Source organism: Ambystoma mexicanum, chromosome 9 (genome assembly GCF_040938575.1).
Source record: "Ambystoma mexicanum isolate Mex_15411 chromosome 9, UKY_AmexF1_1, whole genome shotgun sequence".
In the NCBI taxonomy this organism is placed as follows: Eukaryota; Metazoa; Chordata; class Amphibia; order Caudata; family Ambystomatidae; genus Ambystoma; species Ambystoma mexicanum.
In genome coordinates, this window is record NC_090931.1 from 566,020,404 (window position 1) to 566,035,100 (window position 14,697).

Consider the following 14,697-nt stretch of genomic DNA (forward strand, 5'->3'; position numbering starts at 1 on the left):
TTGTTGTGCGTGTCATGCTCACCAAGTTCCCTCGATGCAGGGCCGCTCGACTGCGTGCACCCCTCCAAGCGGCTCGCCACCTCCCCTCGTCTGGACCACGTCTGGACACTCGCCGACCGCGGGCGGGATACTTCTCAACCGGCTCCCGAGGGCCAATATCCGGATTGCGCTGTCCGGTCCTCTCGCAGCTCCGCGATGGTCCTGTAGTCCTCAGAAGGGGGCAACGGCAGAGGGGGCCGCGCCGCCGGGCCTCCCCGCAACGGGAGTGCCTGGAAAAATAAAAAATAAAAGTCGATCTTAAACAGATCTCAGCAGTGCCTCCAACTTGTCGGGGGGGGATTCTGCCGGGGTCGGCCGGGCCGTCCGCAGACCTCCGGGCAGGGAGGCCCCAACTCCTCCCGTGTATATCTCGGATCGAGACAGAGTATGAGGCACACACAAGGAGCAAGGCAACTTCTGCCGTTTATTATGCAAACGGCAGGGATGGGTCAAGGAGCGTACGCGTTCGTCCTGACACACACACAATAGTGGGGCTCGCAGGCCCTTTTTACTACATTATGACGCGCTACTTGCGTCATTCCAAAAAGTTACCAAAAGAACCTATCGCCACTCTTGATTGGTTGCTCGAGTGGTGGGGTTAGTATAGTACGCATATAGAGAATGATATTAGTGGTTAAGATGTAGTCAGGTGGTATATCTGGGTTGTCCCTACAATTAGATACATAAGAATTGTTACATGAAGACCCCTGAGGATTGGCTAACGTTACTGACGTCTGAGATAAGAACCTCATGTTCTGATTGGTGCATCCGTGAGCTCCCCAGCCTGGGACCACCGTTGTTCCCAGCACACGGTGCACCTGTGGTTGCAACAGTGTTTCAATATGGGTACGTGCAGGCAATGTGAGGATTTATTCATAGGTGGGAGACTGACCGTTCCCACTGTAGCAGGTGTCCATTGAGCCTTTCAAGTGTGTCGGCCTGCGTCTCGTAGCGAGGTACCCAGACGCCTTTTCTCTCCTGGGTTTTGGCATCTCGTCAGGTTCGGCTTGGTCACGTGGGGAGGGACCGTGTTTGAGGCATAATTCTGCACAATTAATATTGTTTTTCCACTGTATGTCTGGTTTAATTTGCAGATATGATTTTAACATTGGTACGTGGAGTGCGAGGTTGCAACATCGTGCCTTTGAAGATTTGTTTCTTGACTGTGGGTTTGCAACATTACGACCTTGGCTGGTTGCTCCACTGGGTTCTTTCTGCAGGCTCAGCAACCTGACTTTTGCTTTGTTAATGTCCACGGGAACTCTTGCTTGAGGCCTACTTGGGCCTGGTGCACGAGTAATCCATTTAGTGCATGGATGCTTTAGGTTATAGTGGCATACAGTTTCATGGCCAGTATCGTGTTTCCATTATATCTCTCATGATGGTAACGGGTTTCAAGAGAAGCGTGAGCAAGCGTTATAAATGAGCTCATGGTGCGTCTTGCGTTTCTGCATTCTGAAAGCCTATGTAAAAATAATAAAGATGCACGTCCGTGAATAAGCCTGTCGCCTACGTCAGAGCACTGAGTATGTTCTTCGTGTAGATTGGTGTGGAAATGTTCAGCGTGTATAATAGTTCAGCGGTGCTTCCCGTTATCTAGGTCGTCATGGCATCTCTAACGATGTGTAGATTTCAGTCTAGTTGGTCCGTGCCGCAGGTGTCGGCATGGCCAGTGCGGGCTGTTGGGCAGGCAGATGGACACATCCGTATGTTTCTGTACCAGGGTATTTGGTCATCTGGTAAATGGGCAAACTCTTCTCGTGGCGGGTGTCTGGGCCGCGACCCTCTAGGCCAAGCGCGAGAGGTGAAGGACGGGAGTCTGGTTTTCCATTCTCCCACTTCAGCAGTGAAATTGACCACAGTCAAGTCCGCAGTCAAGTCCGCCATGAACATTTCTGTTACGGTTAAATCACATATATCCTTACAAAATAACACATATTTAAAGCAAATTTAAATGTTTCATTGCTTTTACATTTTCTGAGTTGTGTTTTTTAATGATCCTACAACTTTAGGTTTATGGTGGCTAACGAAACTAAGAAAAGAACTCTCTCCTATGAAGAATGTTTTAGACATTAAACATTACCAGCCACCCTCCTTGCATCCCTTCCTTAGAGGTTTTCACCTTGGATTCAATTGTATAGAGGCGCAGGTATACATTACGTTTGCCCATGTGTCCCGAGGGAGACCCAGATTTTCACTTCAATGGCTCCAGGAGTCTCTTAGAGGAATATCGTATTCTAAGGCCGTGGTATCCAGAACAAAGCCTTGATGTTCCATTAACGAGGCAGCCCAGAGATGAACCTTTTCTGAGTGATGTTCATTGTGTATGCCATCTTAACTCACTCAGAGTAAAGGTGTTTGGACTAATCATGAACTGCACAAGGCATTCAATGAGGAAGAGTATAATTCGTGTGATCATCATATCTCTCAGGATGAGCTACCGTAACCATGATCAGAGTGAAGAATAGCTTCAGTTCCATTGTTGCTGAAAAAGCATGACCAGCCTAGCAGCTAAGGAAAACCTTAGATGTGCCAGGCCTTACTCCCTGAAGTTGTATCTTTGGAGTGGGGTGCCACTGCCTGGCGTTATTGATAGGGACTGAAGAGTAGGGACATGGTGACTTAGCAAGCCACTCCTACCTGGTGCCTTCCTGCTTGCCGCTCTTTTTCACCACTTAGCAAGCCCTGCCCACCTGGTGCCTTCTTGCTTGCCACTCTTTTCCCTACTTAAGGAGCATTCAAGCTTCTTTTCCTTTGCAGCTGGGGAGCAGGTGTAAGTGGATCTAGGTAACCTTGCCTAAGCCCCGCCCACCTGCTGCCTTCCTGCTTGCCGCTCTTTTTCACCACTTAGCAAGCCCCGCCCACCTGGTGCCTTCCTGCTTGCCACTCTTTTTCACCACTTTGCAAGCCCCGCCCACCTTGTGCCTACCTGCTTGCTGCTCTTTTTCCTACTTAAGGAGCCTTCCAGCCTCTTTTCCTTTGCAGCTGGGGAGCAGGTGTAAGTGGATTTAGGTCACCAGCCTAAGCACCACCCACCTTCTTAGCCCTGCCGTTTCCTTCCTGCTCTTAACTCTCAGATCAAGCGTGTCTCTCGCCCGGGTGTCCAAAGCGAAGGGCAGTCAAAGAAAAGGGCAATTCCTGTTCGAACCAGTAGGATCCAGGACCCGAACTCCTGCTAAGACAGCAGGTAAGCATGCATCAACATGTGTTTACACCCTGTGTCCCCACAGGCCATCCCCACCCTCTCTGGTCCTCCTGTCTTGTTCCATTGTGCCCCCCTTCCCGCACACAGGAGTCAGTCCTGATACATTCCGGTTTCACCATCACCGTTTGTGGCCAATGCTGGATTTTGCTTTTATAGACTTCATTGATTCACTGTGCGTTACCCTTTCTCAACACTCATGCTGGACTTCCTTTGCATCTTGTACTCATGGTGGCCCTGAATCATGCTGTTCCCATCTTCAACTTCTATCCTGGCTTGCAACATTATGTGTTACTACTGACTTCTACAGTTGTATTCGCTCTCCCCTCTTGCTCTCCACTCTTTTTGACTGCTTGCACTCTGTTCTCTCCTCCCCTCTCCCTTTTCCTATCTCCTCCCCTTCGTCCCCTTACTTTCTCTTACGCACTTACTCTATCAGAATTGTCCCTGGACCTAGTATGATAGCAACCTCGTCTCTCTCTCCCCCTTCCCCTTAATGTTCCCCCCTCCCTCCAGCACTATCTGAAACGTTGTCAGGCCTAGTACGATAGTCGTTTGTTTTGTTCCTCCCCTCCATTTCTGCACCCCTCTCCCTCACCTTTTGTTTTTCTCCGGCTCTACCAGAAATGTCGTCAGGCCTAGTACGATAGTCGCCTGTCTGTTTCCACAATTTCCTTCCCACTCTCCCCTCCCTCCCTTATCTATGTCTTAGCTCTTGCACTATCTGAAATGTCGTCAGGCCGAGTATGATAGTTAATTTCACATCCTTACTGTTCATGCCTGTAAGAATGTCATTGTATTTTCCCTTGTTTCCTCCCTTGCCTTGAAGCGCTTTGATACACATTGTGTATAGGCGCTATATAAATAAACTATCATATCATATCATATCATATCATGGTAAGGAACATCAGTCGGCATGCGTACCACAAGGCACAAGAGTTTTTCAGAAGATCGACAGAGCTTCTTACTACAGCTACCCATGTGAATGGCACTACTGTGCACTCCCAACACTCACTCATGCCTCACCCTAATACGTCATCCTGGCAAAAACGTGATTAGCTAATGTAGAACTTAAAAAGACATAAGATTGGAAGCCAACTACATGCAATTTCGCAAATTGGTGAAAACCCACATCTTCAACTAACCCCACATGTGTCTCCTGTCTGCACCCGAGGCGTGTGAGTTACCGGTGCATTATAAATAAATAAATAAATAAATAAATAAATGAATGAATAAATAAATAAATAAAATAAGTCATGGTTGAACAGAGTATCATAAAAAACACCACACTGACATAGAAACTTTACCTAATGATGACGCCTGTCCCATTTTGATAGATGTTACAATTTATCACACTATTACAAAGAGACCAAAACATTCCACGTTAACCACATTTAAATAAGAAGTGTGGCATTTTAAAAGACACCTGTCACAATTCATGAGTATAAGCGAAACTGCCAAAATAGGTGACCAGCAAATTAGAAAATACACCAAAACATCATATGCCCCTTACAGGAAAGGGAATCCTCACAGACACCCACTAGCACTCGCATGAGGCTCACCTATTCATTAGAAATGTCACTAAGACATAACATCATGCATGCACTCAACAGAAACACGGCATCATCCTCATAATTGCAATGTGCAGAAGCCATGAAGAAGGTCAGAGCAACCAGAAAACAGTAAGTAAATCAAAGCATACATATTAATTAAAAATACTGTAAACATATACATTTGAATTTTATTTTAAAATAAACAAGGTAGTACATGTTCACTCTTTTAATTAGAAACATAAACCATGTAAGTAAGAAACTCTAACTGCATGAGCAGGAAACATTAACTGGATCACTGATATTGTATAACAAACACTAAACATTAACTCTTTATGTCTATCCATGTGCAGAATCAGCTTTACGAGTGTGCCACAGCAAACGCACCAAATAATCAGTGAATAAATGGAGGAAAGAACGATACTGTGGAAATAACAAATAAATATGGTAATTAAAGCCTACAAACTATGAGAGTCTAATTACTCAAAAGGTAGGAATCACCATAATCAAATATAAGTTAGTAAATCAACAAATATAGTAAAGACAAACTAGAATAATAGCAAGTCAAATAGTGTTAGTGACAACACAAAATACAGAGTTACAAAAGAGTAGCTATCAACTACAGGGATGTATTGCACTGAGATAGTCTAAGAGGCATCTGATGAACAACAAGAGTGAAGCTCAGGTTGGTTATGTTGTCACTCAAGACTTCAAGGTGAATTACACCCCACATTTGAAAGCTTGAAAAGGGGACGTTTATGTGTTACATGGTCACTTCTATCTCTTTTACACCCCTGTGGGTGTACAACGAGCATCCCTGTCCCCACTGCTCTTCAACATGTACCTAAACCCTCTGCCCGCACTCATCCGCTCCCGCAATCTTACCTGCTACAATTATGCAGACGACACACAGATGATCCTCAAAATCCCAAAGTCGCCAGTCCCCAACCGTCCAGATCTTTCATCATGCCTCTGAGACATGAATAGTGGATGATGACCAACCACTAATCCTGAACTCCGGGGTAACTGAAATCCTTGTCTGTGGCAAAACATTAGTACTCCCCCAGCCTATTCAATGGCCACAATCCGCCCCCACCTGCCACCTCCACCACAGTTAAAAACCGTGGATGCATACTGGACACCGATTGATACCGATTGATACCTCTCCCAACAATTGAACTCTGTTTCGAGGACCTGTTTCTTTCACCTACACATCCTAAGGCGCATCTTCCCTTACCTAATCTGTCCTCCCATGTTTCTGCCATCATCTTCATCATTCTCTCCTGTTTAGACTATGCAAACTGCCTTAATCGAGGCACACCAGCGTTTCAGCTAACGAAACTGCAAAGAATCCAAAATGCTGCAGCTCGCCTGCTCATTAACCTACCTCCCAGAGAACACATCGGCCCAACACTGAGAGTCCTCCATTGGCTCCCTATCGGCCAAAGCACTACCTTTAAAGCCATGTGTATCGCCCGCCTGGCCAGCCACACACCTACTAGCACCCTTCAATGGTTCTTAGATCTGGCACAGCATCTCACCTAGTAGTCCCACAGTACAACTCCTCCAGACTTGGCAGATCCACTTTCTCCATCCAAGCACCGACCATCTGGAACTCACTACCCCTGCACATTCGCAATATTGACAATCACCTTGCATTCAGAAAGGCCCTCATAACCTGGCTTTACCTCCCTCCCCTTGAAACACTCCCCTCTCTACACTCTCCATAGGCACACATAAACGCGAATCCCAAACAAAACAACACTCCTATCCGCCAGTACCCCACAGATGCCAGCAGCATTCGCAGCGGCAAACCATGACAAACTCTTCCTTCCTAAACACAACACCACCCTTCCGCACCAACACCCCACGGATGCCGGCAGCATTCACAGAGGCACTCCGCATCAAACATCACCCTCCCTCAACCCTGGCCCGTAACGCCTCTCCCTCTGCACAGACTTTCGTTCCAGGGAAACCACAAATAGGGACACCAGCCGATTGCACTGGACCAAAAAGAAAAAGAAGAAGAAGAAGAGGAAGAAAGCAGCCAAACTGCAGCCAAGGCAATGGTATGTATTCCCCTGCCATTAGTATACAGCAACAACCAACTAAACAAATTCAGTTTAGCTGGGCACACATCAAATCTTCAGCTCTAGGACCCTATCCTAAAACACCAACAGCACCCCCACTTGCCTGATCTGCGGGCTGCTTACTGGTGCCTTGCCAGCCCACCTAAGCCCTAACCCTAATCTTTAATTCAAACTCTTACACCCTCCTGCACCTGGACTGCGGTCACTGAGGGCATTTTTTTTTTTTTTTTTAAACTTCTTTTTATTATAAGCGTGGCAGCAAAACACAGGCGAACAGCGCCAGGCAGAAACATTGTAAAAGAACAGTGTACATAACGTAGGTATACAGAAGTTACTACACATATTGGACAATTGAAGAGCAAAATGCAGTAAGATCATGAAGAGGGGCATCAGGGAACTATGACTGGGCTAAGGACCCAAGCTGGCTGGGGGAAGCCGGGAAGGAGGGGGAGGCCTGAGTCTCGACTAGGTCAGAGATATAGGAGCGGAACCTGAGCCAAATATTTCTAGGTCTGGAATGTGTGGGTTGTAGGTGGGACCAGGTTTCTTCCGTATCAGAGGCCCACGTGACCGCTCTCAACCATTGGGCATGTGTGGGAGGGAAGGGGCGAAGCCAACAGAGCAGGATAGAGCGCACCGCGAGGACTAGGCAAAGACCAGCTAATTTCTTGGAGTCTCGGGGGAGGCCTGGGAGATCGTGAAAGAGACATACCAGCGGGGAGAGAGCAATGGGGTGGTCTATCACAGCGGACACCGTCGAGCAGACAGCCTCCCAGAACCGAGCGAGGCGGGGGCAGGACCAAATCATGTGGATATAGTCGGCTTCATCCCGACCGCATCTGGGGCAGTTGGCAGGATAGTCGGCAGACATACGATGTAGTCTGATCGGGGTATGGTGGAATCTGTGAAGAACTTTGAATTGGATAAGTTTGAACCGAGAATTGAGAGAGACCCGCTGCGTGCGGTCGCATAGGTGGGTCCAACGATCATCGGACATCTCCACACCGAGGTCCGCCTCCCAGGCAAGTTTCAGTTTGGCAAAGTCTGGGATCGATCTGGACTGCAGCATGGTGTATAGCCTAGAGATCTTGCCTCTCCTAGGGGTGGGGGAAGTGAGCTCCTCAATTGCGGGGTCGTCAGGCGGTAATGCAGGGAATGTTTGGTAATGTCGTTTAAGGGTCTTTCGAAGGGATGCGTATTGAAGCCATACGCTCCGGTCTCTTCTCAGGGATAAGGGGAGGTCAGGCCACTCGACAAATATACCCTGGTCAAACACGTCGCGTAGCAGCTCGAAGCCCGAGTCCGCCCATCGGCGCACCGTTACCAATGGGACCCGCGGGACCCCGGGGAGAAAATTCCAAAGTGGGAGATTGCCATGGAAGGAATAGGCAGTCCCCAACAGATTCCACGTTTTTGCTAGTGCAACGGCTGTGCAGGCGACCGGGTTCTGCGAGTTCCGAGCCAAGGGGGCGGGTTGTAGCACCAGGGAGCGGATGTCTCGGTCAACTACTGCGAGCTTTTCAAGTCGGACGTGTGGGGCAGGATCCGTGGTATCAAACCAATAGGAGGTATATTGGATTTGTGACGCCATCCAGTATTTAAGAAAGTTAGGGGCACCGAAGCCCCCGTAAGACATGGGGGTGGAGAGGGTCCCGATTTTAAGGCGGACCGCGCCCGAGTGCCAGAGAAAAGAGTTCACGGTGCGGTCCAGGTCGCGGAAAAAGGCCCCCCCCGGCCATAAGGGAACATTAGCGAACCTATAGAGCAGCTGGGGCAATACCACCATCTTCAGCAGGCCAATTCTGCCAGCCAGAGATATTGGGAGCTTGTCCCAAACCTGAATCTTGGCCGTCAAGTGTGTGAGATACTTCTGGTAGTTTTCATGGAATGTCCGCTCATGTTGGCGAGTCACCACCGTCCCAAGGTAAATAAATATGTCTTGGGCCCATGTGAAGCCGAAGGTGTCGGGAAGGTGAGAGGTACATTCCGTGAGTGGAAAGAGGGTGGATTTCGAACAGTTCACTTTAAGGCCAGAGATCTGGCCAAAACGGCTAATGTCTGCCAGTATAGGGGGTAAGTTGGCCGAAGGAGAGCGCACAAACAGCAACGCGTCGTCCGCATAGAGGGACACTATATCCGTATGTCCCGCGGAGCGGAGACCTCTGTGAGCATGGAGTTGGCGGAGCATGTCGGCGAAAGGCTCGATTGCTATCGCAAAGACCAGGGGAGAGAAGGGGCATCCCTGTCTCGTTCCCCTGGCGATCTTGAAAAGGGGAGAATAGCGGTCACCAGTGCTGACCCTGGCAACCGGTTCAGAGTAAAGCAGTCTGACCCAGGAGATAAAAGAGGGGCCGAATTTACAGCACTCGAGGACTCGCCATAGATACCTCCATGAGACCGAGTCAAATGCCTTTTGCATGTCAAGTGCAACAGCCACAGCGTGTGTGTCGGGACTGATTCTATCGATAATGTTGAATAGCCGCCGCAAGTTCAGAGAAGTGGAGCGACCCGGGATAAAGCCGGCCTGGTCTGGATGGATAATAGATGGTAGAAGGGGAGCCAGCCGGAGAGCCAGAGCCTTGGCAAATATTTTGACATCGCAGTTTATGAGAGACAACGGGCGATACGAGCCGCACTGTGAAGGGGGTTTACCGGACTTAAGCAACACTGTGATCGTGGCTTCACGGAGAGAAGGAGGGAGCACCCCAGCCCCAACGGACTCCTCCCAGAGAGCCAGCAAGTGAGGAAGCAGTTGTGACTTGAAGCGTTTATAGAACTCGACTGGGATACCGTCCGAACCAGGTGCACGGCCCGAGGATAGGGAGTCAATTGCGGTCGAGAGCTCCTCCCGTGTGAGTGGGGAGTCAAGGGAACCCGCGGCCTCTGGGGACAGAGTAGATAGAGGGAGGGCATCGAGAAAGGAGTCAATCTCCGCCAACGAGACCTCATCAGCGTTGGAATACAGAGATTCGTAGAAGGTGAAGAATTCCCTATTGATCTCTTGTGAAGAGACCGCCATAGAGCCATCAGATCTCTCAACCCCGAGAATGTGCGGGGGCCCCGTCTCATGCCGGATCAACCTAGCCAGAAAGCGGCCGGGGCGCTCCCCCTCTCCATACCTCCTTGCCACGCCAGGGTTATCGAGGAACCTCTGCTCGCGGTCCGCAAGGGAACGGAAATTGTCCAGTTCCTCCCCAATGTTAGCGAGGTTACCAGAAGTAGAATGTAGTGAGCATGTAGCTTCCAGAGATGAAAGTCTAGATTCGCTGGTGGCAAGGTCCCTGCGGATCGACTTAAGGACCCAGTTCTCCTTAGACAGCGCAATCCCTCTAGTGTAAGCCTTGAATGACTCCCATAAGGTGGCGTGGGACGTTACCGAGCCCGTATTGGTCTCGAAGAACTCTTCAATCGACAGCTCGAGTTCGGAGCAAAACTCTGGGTCTAGTAGGGAAAGGGGTTTCAATTTCCAGTATCGGGTGCGGGCGGGATCGGGGCCCCAGTCTACTGTAATGGTGACGGGAGAGTGGTCAGAGAGGGTTCTCGGGAGGATCATTAGTTGTGTTACACTCTTGACTAGTATGTTAGAGATCACCCACCTATCAATACGAGAATAGGAGTCGTGAACCGAGGAGTAAAAAGAGTAGATGCGGGAGTCCGGGTAAAAGAACCTCCACGCGTCCACCATGGCCAAGCGGGGAAGGGAGGACAGTGCAGCATAAGCCGCCCTGGAGAGGTGACGGGGCCTGGAACCCGATCTATCCAGAGCCACATCGAAGATCGCGTTAAAGTCCCCTCCCCAGAGGATTGGAACAAGGGGGAAGCCATCGAGAAGAGAGGTGACCTGCACATAAAATTCCGGGTCATCAAGGTTAGGGCCATAGATGTTCAGGAGGATCACTTCCTTATGGTGCAGCATGGCGTGAAGAAGTACATATCTACCCTGGGGGTCAATTGTCGAGGAGATGAGGGAAAATTGAAGGCTCCTATGAATGAGGGTCATGACTCCTCGGCTCTGGGAAGAATAATCAGTGAAAAACCTGTGAGGACCCCAGGACTTGGCAAAGCGCATGCAGTGTACAGAACGAGCATGAGTCTCCTGAAGGAAGAGAATCTTGGATCGGTGGCGCTCGGCCTGCAGCTGGAGCTGTCTCATTTTCCTATAGTTCCCCAGACCACGCACATTCCAGCTCATAAAGGTCAGGACACTCTCAATCACAGTATGGCGGTATTAAGAATAAAGCAGAATGTCAGTGACCGAGAGGTCAAATTAACAGTTCCACGGGAACAGATCCAAAATGCCTCAGCGCAGTTCGCCTTCGCTGCCATCGCCACTTTTTCGATAACAAAAACCCAAACAACCCCAACATAGCCCACCCCCACCCACACCCCCCTCCCAATCAGAGGGATGATCAGCCCATCCCCTAGTGAACAAAACCAAAGCAGAGGCATCATCGCCTGGGGGTCTGAAGGCCCGACTGGCCGTAACGCTCCGGGTTGCAGCAGAGCAAATAGTACATGGGAGGCCCGTAATGGAAGAGAAATGCAGATTAGACAAAGTACTTGCCAAAGGAACTACGGGCGAGCACTGAGGTTTGAACTGAGCAAGCAGGTTGCGGGATAAAGGATTGACATGGACCCGGTTCCGGGAGGGTGAGAGGACCCATGCGCCTCCCGTCGGGGACCAAGGATCACCGCTGTGCCGAGATCAGGGGAAAGGGATCAGCCAGGAAAGTGTTCATCAATGAATTTGGAGGCCTCCTCTGGAATCGTGAAGAACAACACCTGATTGGCGTGCTCTATGCGAAGCTTGGCGGGATAAAGCATAGCATATTTGATGGAGTGATCTCGTAGCCTGCGTTTCACTGCCTGGAAGGTCTTGCGTTCCCGCTGGACCGCGGTCGAGAAGTCGGGGTAAAGATGGATCCTAGCACCGCCCAGAAGTAGCTCACCCTTGAGTCGCGCAGCCCTGAGGAGGGCGTCACGGTCGCGGTAGTTTAATACGCGGGCTATGATGGGTCGAGGAGGGGCACCAGGCCTAGGTTTCGCCACCAGGGCGCGATGAGCCCGCTCAATTGCGAAGTGTGGAGAGAGCTCGGGCTCGTCAAGGAGCGACAGAAGTGTGCGTTGAACAAAGTCCTCCATCGGCTCATGAATTTCATCCTCGGGGACCCCGATGATGCGAAGGTTATTGCGCCTCGAGCGAGATTCCAAATCTTCATTTTTCTTTTCCACCTCAGTGACTCGGTTGGAGAGAGCGACGACCTCAGTGCAAAGAGCCCCCAGCGCATCCTCAGCGGAGCCAACCCGCGTCTCGACCTCCAATACACGGCTGTCCGTCCTCTCTATGTGAGCCTTAATAGAGGATATGGTACCGTTCATGTCGTCAAGTTTGGAGTGGAGAGCGGTGAAACCCTCACGTATAAAATCCATCATGTTCCGGGGGTCCGGGGATGCGTCGAGGGGGGCAACGGAGGCCGGTTCGGTGGCCTCCTCAGATGGTTTCCCCGCAGCCCTAGCAAACATATTGATGGAGCTCTGCTTCCTCGCACCTCCCTTGGTCATCCTGGCTTTTACGTGTATCAGGTAGAGAGAAGAGGGAGAGATGAGAGCCAGATATTAGAGCCAAAAAGCGTCCTCCGGGATATCGGAGCCAATGCGTGCACCGGGGCAATGTAGGTAAGGAGCAACCAGTGGGCTCACCCCGAGTCCGGGGGGCGAAGAGTAGAAGTTGTGGCCCTTCTAGGGCTGGAGGGTAGATGTCACCAAGGTAGGCGCCGGCGATGCGGCACACAGTGGCAGGTGCGCAGTTCAGGGAATCCTGTGGAGGCAGTTACGTGGTGTGTTCACCAGCGCCGCAGCCCAGGGCGCAGGCAGCCCGGGGGGAGATGGAGCGCGGCCCAGCGGGTCCCAGCGGCTAGGTCGGTGCAGCCGCCTCCCAGCAGGAGTTAGCGGCGTAGAAAGAGAGGCAGGGGGGCAGAGGGGGGCAGCGGCGCCAGCACAGAGGAGACACCCGCAGGGTATATTAGGTGCGAGCGATCCAGCCGGGACCACAGCGGTCAGGCGCAGTCCCCCCCCACGCCTCCCCTACCTCCAAGCCGCCACGGAGTCAAAGTGGCCCCTCGGGACACAGACCAAGGGCCCGGGGCCAGTCGGCGCCCGCGAGCCGCGCCAGGCAGGAGAAGAAGCAGACGGTCCGAAGGGGTCTCGGCTGAGCGGTCCACAGGAATGAGGAGAGGCCCGGCTGGCCACAGTAATCCGGCGCGCCTCGCCGGGCGGGCGCCCCTCCCCCAAGCGGCCCGCAGCGCCGCGGCCTCAGGTCAGAAGAGGGCCGACGCCGCCGGAGCCGCGGGGCGGGGAGGGCGGAAGGCTGCAGCCGCAGGAAAGGAAGAAAGGCGCAGCCCCGTCCACAGGGCTCGCAGCGGCCCCAGGCCGCGTCCGGTCACGGCAGTAGTGCTCCCGAAGGATCGAGTGAAGGAGGCAGGTCCGCAGGTGGCGTCGGGCAGAGGAAAACAGGATTGAACGCTCTGCTGGCCCGGAGCACGGCGTTTAGGCGGCCATCATGATCGCCGCGCAACAGCGCCCCCCCACTGAGGGCATTTTAACCACAAGGTGCATTGAGCCATACTAATGGGGAAAGGGCACTATATAAATGATTAATACAATACAATACTCATGGATCCTTAATGCATGTAGTGAGGAGGGGGAATCACAATGGAACTATTTTAAACATAAAAATGGCAAGTTCTCCCAATCCTTAGCCCAGAACAACTCAAAAATGAAAAAGAAACTTGGCCAAGAAACGTTTGCATACCATTGATGTGATGGTATAGCAGTTGAATATGAATTAGAAACTCCTCTGTTATGATATCAAAGCAGGAGTATAAAGCATGTTGGAAGGTATGCTGTGCCCAATGGCTTCCTATATTAGCTATACAGAATTAAGTAATACTACTTACAAATGGGCAAAACTGAAAAGCAAACACACCAAAACCGGTTGTACTCAATGTGCTCATTCATGGTATATTATTATACAATTATATCAATAGAGATATAATTCAAAAAAGTTCTAGCGATTTATGGTGCTGGGAGGTAGAAGGTACAGTGAGTACCTAATGTATAAATCCAAAACACAAATACAATACTCCAAAAAATTAAGGTTGAACTTCCTGCAGTCTATAGAGAGTAACAAACTCTTCCAAACAAAGAGAATTAAAATAGTATACATTTAATATTTCAAAAGAATGATAGCTTGTATTTTCTGTAATGATAAAGTAACACATTCGATAAAAGATTTTCATGAAGAAGAAAAAAGAGACTCACGTGATACATGTAAATGTATTCTTCATATAAAGTTCAATTTATGTGGCTTCAAACAACACACATTTTCTGTAGTTGATAATTCAAAGAAAATCTTGAAACAAAAGCTTCCTTTATGAAAAACTACCAGTTACATTTCACCAGTTTTAAATGGTTATGGATTTCATGTCCAACGCGTTTTGAAATTGCTAACATAAAATAAAACCAATGTTGAAGGCAACATTGTGGGAACCCTATTGAGCCTTCACAAATGACAAGAAAAAAGGCCTATTTCTGCAATGTACACCAACACCAAAACAACATACATAGCACAATTACAAGGCATTCTAAAAACACATAAACCTAACCATTTTAATAAATGAAAATAATATTCACCTTAAATAACATGTAATCAGAACACACACCCACATTCACAAATGTTCTAAAAAGATTAGGCTCCAGTTACCCCTTACATTAAATGACCTCTAAACATACACCTGCAATCACAACTTAACATTAA

At 49.8% G+C, this 14,697-nt stretch overlaps 1 protein-coding gene across 3 annotated transcripts in view; it reads right to left on the reverse strand.

Annotated features, from left to right (window-relative positions):
• DOC2B (double C2 domain beta) overlaps window positions 1-14,697 on the reverse strand; it is a 2,325,944-nt gene that overhangs the window by 1,734,073 nt on the left and 577,174 nt on the right. The window lies entirely within an intron of this gene.